The 12,906-nt window shown below is 35.3% G+C and overlaps 1 protein-coding gene across 4 annotated transcripts in view; it reads left to right on the top strand.

The window, feature by feature from the left end:
• Positions 1 to 12,906, top strand: part of TBC1D19 (TBC1 domain family member 19) — a 154,565-nt gene that overhangs the window by 69,143 nt on the left and 72,516 nt on the right. The gene's annotated exons all lie outside the window — the stretch shown is intronic.

The raw sequence follows: 12,906 nt of genomic DNA, 5'->3' as shown, positions 1-12,906 counted from the left end.
GACCAAGAATCCAATTTCTCGGCCTTTGGATTTGCATATGTTTAGCTTTAGTAGATAATGCCAAACAGTTTTCAAAAGTGGTAGTACCAATTAACACTTCCACCTACAATGTATGTAACTTCTCATTGTTCTATACCCTCATGAATATTTGGTATATTCCATAGTCTTTGTTTTAGTCAGTCTGGTGGTGTATAGTGGCATTAAATTATGGTTCTAACTTTTTTATATGGTCTGAGTTAGCAGAGTTACCATCATTTTAAACTGGAGAAAATGGGAATGTTAAGTAACTTGCCCAAGGTCACAAAGCTATTAAGTGGTGGAGCCAGAATTCAAAACAACTCCATAGTCTACTATGCTGACTCCATAGTCTACAATGCTGTCTCCCTTCCTGGTGCCTTTTTGTTTGTTTGTTTCTACAATCATTTTTTTTATTAGAGAAGTTATGGGTTTACAGACAAACCATGCATAAAATACAGGATTCCCATATACTACCCTACTATTAACACCATGTTTGATACATTTGTTAAAATTGATGAAAGCACATTTTTATAATTGTACTGTTAACTGTAGTCCATGGTTTCCCTTAGGGTTCACTTCTTGTTTTGCACAGTTTGTGGGTTTTTAAAAGATGTTTATTCTGGTAACTTACATATAACTCAAAATTTGCCTGTTTAACCCACATACAAATATATAATTTAGTACTGTCAATTATATTCACAATGTTGTGTTGCTATATTACCACTACCTCTACTACCAAAATTTTCCATCAACCCAAAAATGAACTCTGTACAATTTAATCATTAACTCTCTATTTCTTACCTCCACCCCTTCCCCTGGTAACCTGTGTTCAAGATTCTGACTCTGAGCTTGCATATTCTATTTATTTCATAAAAGTAAGATCATACAATATTTGTCCTTTTGTGTCAGGTTTAATTCATTCAACATGATGTCTTCAAGGTTCATCCATGTTGTCACATGTTTCAGAACATTCCTTTTCACAGTTGAATAATATTGCATTGTGTATATATACCACATTTTGTTTTATCCATAAATCAGTTGATGTACACTCGGGTTGCTCCCATCTTTTGGGAATTGTGAATAATGCCACTATGAACATCAGTGTGCACATTTGAGTTCCTGCTTTCAGTTCTTCTGGGTATATACCTAGAAGTGGTTATTACTCTTTGAGGAACTGCCAAGGATGCCATAGTAGCTGCATCCTTCTGTATTTCCATCAACAATGAATGAGTGTTCCTATATCCGCATCCTATCCAACACTTTTAATTTTCTACTTTTTTGATAATAGCCCTTCTTGTGGGTGTGAAATGGTATCTCATTGTGGTTTTAATTTGCATTTCTCTGGTAGCTAATGACATTGAGTATCTTTTCATGTGCCTTTTGGCCATTTGTACTTCTTAGAGATGTATAATGAAATCTTTTGCCCATTTATTATTGAGTTGTAGGATTTCTTTACATATTCTGGATATTAAACCTATTGGATACATGGTTTCTAAATGTTTTCTCCCATTGTATGTGTTGTCATTCTGCTTTCATGATAAAGTTTTTAACTTGATGAAGTTCCATTTATCTCCTTTTTCTTCTGTTGCTTATGTTTTCAGTGTAAAGTTTAAGAAACTATTGCCTAACACATTGTCCTAAAGATGCTTCTCTATATTTTCTTCTAGGAGGTAGATAGTTCTAGCTCTTATATTTAGGTCTTTGATCCATTTTGAGTTGATTTTTATATATGGTATGCGATAAGATTTTTCCTTTGGTTTATTTGCAATTTGAGATCCAGTTTTCCCAGCACCATGTGTTGAAGAGATTGTTCTTTCCCACTTGAGTGGTCTTTGCCCCATTATCAAACATCAATTGACCATCTGATTGGCTTTTCCATTTCTGCAAAGAATATTGTTAGAATTTTGATTGGGATTGAATTGAATCTATAATTTGCTTTGGGTAGTATTGGCATCTTAATGATATTTAGTCTTCCAGTCCATGAACATGGATTTCCTTCTATTTATTTAGGTCTTCTTTGATTTCTTTTAGCAATGTTTTGTAGTTTTCTGTGTACAAGTCCTTTACATCCTTGGTTAGATTTACTCCTAGATGTGTGATTATTTTAGTTGCTTTTGTGATTGGATTTTTTCCTGTTTTCTTCTTCCAATTGTTCATTGCTTGTGTATAAAGCCACTATTGATTTTTGTGGATTTTTGGGGCCTCCTCTGTATTTAAGATCATATCATCTGCAAAGAGGGAAATTTTTACTTCTTCTTTTTCAATGTGGATGCTGTTTAATTCTTTTTCTTGCCTAATTGCTCTGGGAAAAACTTCCAGTACAGTGTTGAATAACATTCATTGGTTATGGTGGGCATCCTTGTCTTGTTACCTGGTCTTAGAGGGACAGCTTTCAGTCATTCACCATTAAGTAGGGTGTTAGCTGTGGGCTTTTCATATATACCCTTTAGCATGTAGAGAAAGTTTCCTTCTACTCCTAGTGTTCTAAGTGTTTGTATTAAGAAAGGATGCTATATTTGTCTCATGCCTTTTCTGCATTGATTGAGAGATGATCATATGGGTTTTTTTTGTTTTTGTTCATTATGTTAATGTGGTATATTACATTAATTGATTTTCTTGTGTTGAACCAACCTTACCAGGGGTAAATGCCATTTGATTATGGTGTATAATTCTTTCAATATGCTGTTGGTTTCAGTTTGCTAATATTTTGTTGAGGATTTTTTCCTATATTCATAGATATTGGTCTATAGTTTTCTTTTCTTGAAGAAGGGCTGAGGTGGTCCTTAGATAGATTCATTCACTTGGCACAGCAGAATAGACTGACACACTGAACTAGACTAGGAAGGAAAAGAGGCTTTATTTACCAGTGAGAGACCAGAAATGTGCAATCTCAAATCAGCTTCCCCATTAAGGGTTTTTCTCATAGCTTTTATACCAGTTGAAACAAAGTAAGTTATTCATTTGGGTGACATTTCTAAGAAGAGTTCAGAAAAATTAGTTTTTGCTTTCTCAATTAATCTTAAAACATGCATGGTACCTGAAATTTTGGGATTGTAAGGATTGGTGTGGTGTTGGTATGGATGTGAAGCTACAGATAATGAGTAAGGAAGTGCATAGTTATACATTTTTTAAAGCTAAATCTGGCTAATGTTCAGTCTATAGCTCTGCGTGCCTCCTGACATGTGAGCAAGAGTTATATTGAGGTTTTCTAATATAAGGTACAGTGCAATACCTGAATATTTAAGCTATACTGGACATTTCTAATACTATATTCTTGTGGTATCTTTATTCAGTTTTGATATAAAGGTGATGTTGGCCTCATATAATCTGTTAGGGAGTGTTCCCTCCAGTTATATTTTTTGGAAGAGTTTGAGCAGAATTGGAGTTAAGTATTCTTGGAATGTTTTTTTAAGCCCTCTGGTCCTGGTTTTTCTTTGTTGAGAGGTTTTTTGATAACTGATTCAATCTCCTTACTAGTAATTAATTTGTTGAGATCTTCTATTTCTTCCTGTCTCAATGTAGGTAGTTTCTGAGTTTCTAAGAATTTGTCTATTTCATGTCAGTTATCTAATGTATTGCCATACAGTTGTTCATAGTATACATTTGTAGTCCTTTTTATTTCAGCAGGGTCATTAGTAATGTCCCCTTTTTCATTTCTGATTTTTGTTATTTGTATCCTCTTTCTTTTTTCTATGTCAGATTACCTAAAGATTTGTCAATTTTACTATTTATTTCAAATAATCAACTTTTGTTTTTGTTGATTCTATTGTATTTTTGTTTTCTATCTTTTAATCTATACTGTAATCTTTTTTATTTTCTTATTTCTGTTTGCTTTGGATTTACTTTGTTCTTTTCTAGTTCTTCCAGTTTTGAGGTTAGGTTTCTGATTTGAAATCTTTTGTCTTTTTTAATGTAAGCATTTAGAGCTATAAATTTCCTTCTGAGCACTGCCTTTGCTGCATCCTATAAGTTTTTGTATGTCATATTTTCATTTTCATTTACTTGCAAATATTTCCTGATTTTGCTTTTGATTTCCTCTTTAACCCATTGGTTGTTTAAGAGTACACTGTTTAACTTCGACATTTTTTTTTTTTTGAGATACTAGGGGCCAGAGATTGAACCTGGGACCTCATAAATACGAAGCCAGTGCTCAACTACTAAGCCACATTGGTTTTCTTTCTTTCTTTTTTTTTCTTAAGATCTATTTATTTATTTATTTCTCTCCCCCACCCCCCCACCCCTGTTGTCTGTTCTCTATTTCTATTTGCTGCGTCTTTGTCCACTTCTGTTGTTGTCAGTGGCATGGGAATCTGTGTATCTTTTTGTTGCATCATCTTGTTGTGTCAGCTCTCCATGTGGGCGGCACCATTCCTGGGCAGGATGCACTTTCTTTCACACTGGGTGGCTCTCCTTATGGGGCGCATTCCTTGCACGTGGGGCTCCCCTATGCGGGGGACACCCCTGCGTGGCAGGGCACTCCTTGTGCACATCAGCACTGCGCATGGGCCGGCTCCACACGGGTCGAAGAGGCCCAGGATGTGGTCCGTGGACCTCCCATGTGGTAGACGGACGCCTTAACCACTGGGCCAAGTCCGCCGCCACATTGGTTTTCTTGAGTTGGTTTTTTGGTTGGTTTGTTTTTGTTTTTTTTCAGGAGGCACTGGGACTGAACCTGGGAACTCCCATGTGGGAGGCAGGTACTCAACTGCTTGAGCTACATGCGCTCCCATAACTTCCACAGATTTTTAAAATTTGCTTTTTCTCCCTATTATTCATTTCTAGCTTCATTCTGTTGTGGTCAGAAGATATACCTTGTATGATTTCAATATTTTTTCATTTATTAAGGCTTATTTTGTGACCCAGCATATAGTCTGTCCTGCAGAATGATCCATTTGCACTCAAGAAAAATGTGTATTTGGTTTTCCTTGGTTGCAGTGTTCTATAAATGTCTGTTAGGTTTAGTTTGTTTAATGTAGTATTCAAGTCCTGTTCTTCATTATTGATCGTCTGGTTAGATATTCTACCAATTATTGAGCCTGGTGTGTGTAAGTCTCCTACTATTATTGTATAACCAAAGATTTCTCCCTTGAAATTTGTCAGTATTCGCTTCATGTATTTTGAGGCTCTGCTATTAGGTACATGTGTATTTACAATTGTTACATCTTCCTGTTGAATTATTGAATTCATTCTTAATATGTAATGACAATCTTTGTCCCTGGTAAATGTTTTTGACTTAAAGTCTATAGTAATATAAGACAATACTATTACTAAGTCAATAGTAATATAGCCACCCCAGCTCTCTTTTGGTTATAACTTGCCTGGTATATATTTTAACATCCTTTCATCCTCAATTGTATCTTTGATTTGAAGGTGAGTCTCTTGCAAACAGCATATAGTTGGGTCATTCTTTTTTTTATCATTCTGCTAATCTCTGCCTTTTGACTGCAGAGTTTAATCCATATATATTTAATGTCACTACTGATAATACAGGACTTCTTCTGTCATTTTGCTATTTAACCTTTGTAAGTTTTATACGTTTTTTGTCCCTTACCTCTGTTAAAGCCTATTTTTATATTTATTTGATATCTTGTGTTGTACCATATTGAGTGGCTTCTTTTCTATCTGGATATATTTTTTATCTGTATTCCTTGTTGTTACCACGGGGTTAAAATTTAACATCTTAAATATATAACAATTATATTTGGTTTGATACCAAATTCATTTCGCTAGCACATATACTTTTTTTATACCCCTGCCCCTCACCATTTTTTTTACTTATTACCACTTATATCTTTGTACACTATATTTCCAAAAACCTAGATTTATCAATACTTTTTATGCATTTGCCTTTTAGCACCTGTAGGAAGAAATGTAGTTATATAACTCACAATATAATACAAGAATACTGGCATTTATAATTACCCAAATGGTTATCTTTACCATAGTCTTTATTTCTTTATGCTGCTTTGAACCACTCTTTAGTGGCCTTTCATTTTGGCCTTGACAACTCTCTTTAGCACTGCTTGTAGGGTAGGTCTAGGAATGACGAATTCCCTAAGATTTTGTTTTTCTGAGAATGTCTTAATGTCTCCCTCATTTAAAAATTTTTTTTTATTCCCCCTCCCACCATTGTTTGCACTCACTGTGTTCATTTGCTGTGTACTCTCTGTGTCTTCTGCTCATCTTCTCTTTAGGAGGCACCAGGAACCAAACCTGTGACCTCCCATGTGGAAGAGAGGTACTCAGTAGCTTGAGCCACCTCAGCTCCCTGCTATGTTGTGTCTCTCATTGGCTTTCCTCTTTGTGTCTCCTTGTTTTGTCATCTTGTTGCATCAGCTCATTGTGCCGGCCCATCATGCCAGTTTGTTGTCTTGCTTGTCTTCTCCAGGAGGCACTGGGAACCAAACTTGGGACCTCCCATGTGGTAGGTGGGAGCTCAATCACTTGAGCCACATCCTCTTTCCTCTCCCTCCTTTTTGTAAGAGATTCTTGATGGATTTTAAATTCTTGGCTGGAAGTTATTTTCCTTTAGCACTTTAAATATTTCAACCCACTGCCTTCTTGCCTCCATAGTTTCTGATGAGAAATTAGCACTCAGTCCAATTGGGATTTCTTGTATATAACATGTTGCTTTTCTTTTGTGGCAGTCAGAACTCTCTCCTTGCCCTTTGTATTTGATACTGTAATCAGTGTATGCTGGCATGTATTTTTCTTCCCGTTTATCCTGTTTAGTGTTCTCTGAGCTTCTTGGATTCTGATTTATTGACTTATAATAAATTGCTAAGTTTGGGAAGTTCTCTATCATTATTTCTTTGACTATTCCTTCTGCTCCTTTTGTCTCCTTCTGGGACTCCCATAATGTGTATATTGGTGCACTGATGGTGTCCCATAGCTGTCATAGCTATCGCTTTTAATATTTCTATCATTTTTTTGAATTTTCCTCATGCTCATTTCTCTCCTTCTTCTTCTGGAACTCACCTAATGCATATATAGGTATGCTTGATTGTATCCCACAGAAGTCTTAGGTATTTTTGCTTTTTTATAATTCTTTTTTCTTTCTGCTCCTAGCCTGACTCATTTCAATTATTTTGTGTTTGAATTTATTAATACTTCTGCCAACTCTGATCTGCTGTTGAAACTCTTCTGGGATTTTAAAATTTCCATTAATTCTGTTTGGTTCCTTTTTATTTCTGTCTCTTTGTTGAGGTTCTCATATTTTTTATTCATTGTTTTCCTGAAATCTTTTAGTTCTTTCTGTGCATTTTCCTTCATCTCCTTGAGTATATTGAATATCATTTTTAAAAAGTATTTGTCCATATATCCACAGTTTGGTCTTGTTTTCTAAGTCTTTCTGGACATTTATCTTCTTCTTTGAATGGACCATTATTTCCTGTTTCTTTGGTTTTCTTGCTACATATTGTATGTATATTTTAATATTTTAAAAGTTAACTCTGGGTTTTATTCTCTGAGATGTCTGTTTCTTGAGTTTATATACAGCTAGGGATATGGCAGAGATTTTATTAAGCTTAAAGAACTTACAAAACTAAGCAACCCTAAGCAAAAAACACCTTTACCATGTTTGCATATTGGCTTTGTGTTGACATGAGAGTTCAACCCTCTGATCATGAGGTTAGCCCAGTGCAATGCAAAGCACATGATCCTCCCTGTCTTTTCCAGATGTATGTCTTTTCCTGGGCTTGTGCTTGCTAGTGGCCTTAGGAGTTTCCTTGGTTACAGGAATTTGTATACCTCCCCTACTTCCTGGGGAAACAGACCTTTTCCCTGTCTTTTGCTGGTCTTAAAGCAGGTAAGCCTTTATCCCTGGCCAACCACCTTATTGTTTCTTATTCTGTGTATTAGTTAGCCAAAGGGATGCTGATACAAAATACCAGAAATCTGTTGGCTTTTATAAAAGGTATTTATTAGGGGTACAAGCTTGCAGTACCAGGCCATAAAGCATAACTTACTTCCCTTACCAAAGTCTGTTGCCATGTGTTGAAGCAAGATGGCTGCCGACATCTACCAAAAGTTCAGGCTTCCTGGGTTCCTCCCTTCCTGGGGCTTGTTTCTTTCCAGGCTCAACTGCCCTGCACTCTCCACAGTGCCAGCTGCAGACTCTCAGGTGACTCACTCTGTCTCTCTCCTTGGTGCTTGATTCTCTCTGGGCGCAGCTGCTCTGCTCTTCTGTGTGCTTTCTTCATGGACTCCAGCTCAAAACTCCAACTTCCTTTCTCTGTAGTGTGGTTCTGTGAGCCCCGTCCCCCCACCAAGGGGGTGGGGATATAACATCCTACTGATGTGGTTCAATCAAAGCCTTAATCATTATTTAATCAAGTAAAAGTAAAACCTCTGAGTCCAATACATTTTAATATGCCTAGAGGAAAAGACCAGTTTACAAACATAATCCAATATTTCTTTACGAAATTCATTGTTAATATCAAACTGCGACACTCTGCTTTCCCTTTGTCAAGCTACTTTTGCCTTGAGGACAAATTCTGGGACTAGGAGCAAACTGGAGACGAGTTTCCCAAGTCAGCCTTCCCCAGCTGAAAGATAGCCAGGGACCCACAATGGGAGCAACCCTGAAAGAGAATGTCAACCAGCTCCAAATTGCCCTGGGAAGGATATAAGGGAAGGGTAGGCAGAGTGCCTGGAGCTCCCCCTATGGTTCTCCAAAACTGCACTTTCTTCTCAGCACCTGTCCAGCAAATGCAACCCTAAATCTGTCCTCTGAAACCCTGAGCAAACATACTGATTTTAAGTCCTCCTCTTCCTTTGTCTGGGATGGGTTGGAACAATGACTGCCTTCAGAGCTGGCATGATCTGAAGTAGCTAATAAAAAGCAGTGATCAGCACTCAGATCTTATACCCTGGATCTTGGGGAACTGGGTCTTTTTTGCCCAACTCTGGCACCAGCAATCTGTGCCAGTACCCATTGCTGCCTGCTGCAAGGCTGGGAGATGGGTGATGATTGCCACCACACAGAGAGAGCATTTCACTGGTATTTATCACAATTTACCAGCATCTTCCTCCTGCTCTTCCCTGTATACTGTACATTGTTTTCTTGGAGTCTGGAGTTCTGAAATAGTTAATTCAAATAGTTCCTGCCTGTTTAATGTTTTCTAGTGGAGGGACTGATTCCTGGAGCTTTCTACTCTGCCATCTTCCCACAATTGTCCCCTGTCACTTTTAATAATCTTTTCTTTTCTCTCACTTACTAATATGAGAAAATTAGATTCTACCCCATTTGTTTTCAGGCATGAATTTATTTTGTACTTCTATTCATGGCCAGTGTTAGCCATATATATATATTTTTTAAAGGATTAAAAAAAAAGGATATAGTAACAGAACCTTGAATTTTATTTATATTTTTCATTTTTTCAATAAATTTTAATAAAATTTTAATAAAAAATTTTTCAATTTTTAACAACTGTTTAAAATCATACTAAATCTTATAGTAAATATGCTCTAGAACACTTGATTATTTCTTAACCAAGAGTATAAGTTTTCCTGCTTGATTCATTTATGATACATAAATATGTGTTGAGACCCCGTTAAGGGTCAGGCACTGATGAATACACAGATAAGAGACCTAGCCCTGTTCTTGGCGAAGGTCTAGTTGAAAAAAATGACAGATAACATTCAGTGTGATATTTGCGCTAATTATACGTAAAGGGCAGTTGGAGCAGAGGAAAGTGCACTGATGTCTGCCTTGAGAAGATTGATCATCTCTTAGTTGTAGCAGTTGTTTTTCTTCTCTGTACTTTTCAAAGCAGGACTGCTAAAAATTGGGTTAAATTAGCATTCATCCCATGAGATTGGTTTTAATAGTATAGTACTTGGATTTTTGCCTGACTTGAGAACTCCTAGGCAACAGTATTACTTGGAAGTAATGAGATCACATTGCCTAGAATTCACTATTTCATTTTTAGTCTATGTCTATGACTTTAGGTAAATTGGCACTATAATTCCAAGTGCTTGACAATGTTACTAATACTTGTATTCAGCTAGGAGGAAAGTTTTATATTTAGGATTAAATTTAAGTATGGATTAAAGAAACCATACTATTTTTACTCATCCTTAAAACCTATCTGTGTGCTTTCTATGTTTTTTTGTATTCAATTATTATATTTGAAGGGCATTCCTCACTTACTACCCCATCAACTTTTATATTAAAATCAGGGGGAAAATTCCTTACACTTATAATGTATAATTCTTAACAACAATTTTTAAAGAACTAGGCATAGCCATTATTTTATAGAGTTTGACAAGTGTGCAACTTAATAAAGGCACGTATACACACACATACCCCTCTATATGCTATGGAAACCATTATATTAGAAGAATGGAAGAATGAGCATTCTTTTGTAATGCTTTATGATATAATCAGCTCATATATATGATATTATTTGTTTGAATATATGTACTGATGAATCTTATTTGATTGGGGTTCTGCTAAATAGATATTTTCTACAGTTTGTTATATTTAAAAGAACAAAGCCTCTTTAATTTGAAGGACTCCCCAAAACTTTACTTGGTCATTGTACAATCTACTCAACTAATTACTCTGGAGATATTAAATATAATATAGAATTAACTAAAACAATAGGGTACTCTGGTTCAGATATTCTATTTAGTAGAAACCAGCCCTATGGATTATTTTTTTATTTATTCTAAAAAGAATTCTGTTATACTTAGTAAATATAAAACATAAATTCATCTTTCTTTGATTAAGAAAAAGTTTCTGATTTTATCTGTGTTGTAATTTTATACACTAAAACTAGATTATACTTATTTATACATTATATATTTTATATTATGCATATTTATATACCAAAACTAGATTTTAAAAATATTCCAGTTAATAGAAAACTGGCCACCTCTCTTATTCATTATTAGGTCTAATGGTGTAGTTCGGTTGCATTTAGAAGTCCTTGGATTACCCACATTCTTCCTTGGCCTATCCATCCCTCCTTACTCTAGGAATCTCTCTCTTTTCCTCTTCCCAAGAGAGCAATCCATATACAAGAAATACTAACAAATGAGAACTACCAGTACAGTAACATTTTATATTAATCTGAGCTAAAGAGAGATATCACAGAACCAACTCTTGAAAACTGTTGTAATTTTAGTCCAGGACAGGTCTCCCCTTCCTTCTATGCCCAGATCTCACCACCAGCAGACCACTAGCCATACTGGATAAGAACTCTGAAGTGCCTGGTCAGAAGAAAAGCAAATGCTAAGATGACCACCAGATTGCCAGGGTACCCAGACTCTACTTACTTAGAAAGTTACATATAATTTTATGGCCTTTAACACAGTTATACCATTCGTTAGAAAAGGTTGTCTAATCACTGTGCTAGAATCTAACCCATCTAACTAGAAGCTCGTCTAAGAGGAAAGGAAGTTTTGGAAACCAATTTTTTCTGGGATGGGGAGATCTAAATTCCTTCCCTTATTGTTTTATAATCCTTTTTCATTTGTTTTAATTTTTAAATAACTACTATAGAAGTATAACATGCATACTGAAAAGGAGAAGTAGAGATCAGTGAATTTCTCCAAAGTGAACATATTCATAATATCTCCAACCTGACCAAGAAACAGAATATCACCAGTATCCCAGAAACCCCCTCAGGTACCCTTCCAGACTTTCTCAGTTCCACCCTTCCCCCCAGCATAACCACTGTCCTGACTTATAAACAGATTAGTTTTGCTTATTTGCACTTTAAAGAAATTGAATCATACAGTGTGTATTCTTTTGTGTCTGACTTATTTTGCCTAATACTGTTAGTGAGATCCACAGAATTGTGTCTAGTTATAAATCATTGTTACTCTGTATTATAATTCACTGTATGAATTTACCACAATTTATCCATTCTACTGTTGATGGTCAGTTGAGTTGTTCCACTATTTGGCTATTACCAATATTACTGCTATTAATATACTAGTACATTGTCTCTTAGGTGTACATTGGTACATATTTCTGAAGAGTATATACCTAAGAGTGAATTGCTGATTGTCATAGGGTATGCTTATTATTAGTATTAGTAGATATTGCCAAGCAGTTTTCCCAAGTGCTTGTACAATTTCCATTCCCACCAGCTATGTAGGAGATGTCCATTTGTCCATATCCTTTGTGTTTAGAATTGTCAGTCTTTTCCACTTTAGCCATAGAGGTGGATATGTATTTCACCATGGTTTTAATTGCATTTGCCTGATAACTGATGTGGTTGAGCATCATTTCATATATTTCATATGCTTTATTGGCCCTTTCAATCTCCTTTTTATTTGTTGACTTATGAGGAGTTCTTTATATATTCTGGATACAAGTCCTTTGCTGGATATATCTATTACAGATATCTTCTACTCTGTGACTTACCTTTTCACTTTCTTAGTGGTGTCTTTTGATAAAAAGAAGTTTCTTAAAAATTTTAATATGATATAGTTATGAATCTTTTCTTTTATGATTAGAACTTTTAAAAAGTCTTTGCCTCTCTCATATAATCTTTTTAAATTGCATTTGAATAATGGTATTTTACCTATAAAGTATTAAGATGTTAATATACTTTAATGGTAGATTGGAAGTAGGACTTTGCAAATGAAGTTGTCAACAAGTTGGGTTTTTTCCCCAAAGAAAATGATCAAAGATGAATGGATGCAAATATTTTTATGGTATGAAAAGGTTTTCTGTTTTATTTAATAAGGGAAAATTATTTTATCAATTTTTATTTTCACTAAACTTATTGAACTAACTTTTAATTTCTATACACTTGAATAGCTTGGAAAAAAGAATTTTCCTACATATACAGTAAATATATAGAGCCATTAAGCTTTAAAAATAATTAAAACCATCAATACCAGAAGAAATGTACCTAATATTCCAAATGT

This window comes from Dasypus novemcinctus, chromosome 1, assembly GCF_030445035.2.
Source record: "Dasypus novemcinctus isolate mDasNov1 chromosome 1, mDasNov1.1.hap2, whole genome shotgun sequence".
NCBI classification, from domain to species: domain Eukaryota; kingdom Metazoa; phylum Chordata; class Mammalia; order Cingulata; family Dasypodidae; genus Dasypus; species Dasypus novemcinctus.
Note: the sequence above shows the minus strand (reverse complement) of the source record. Positions and strands in the feature narration are given on the sequence as shown.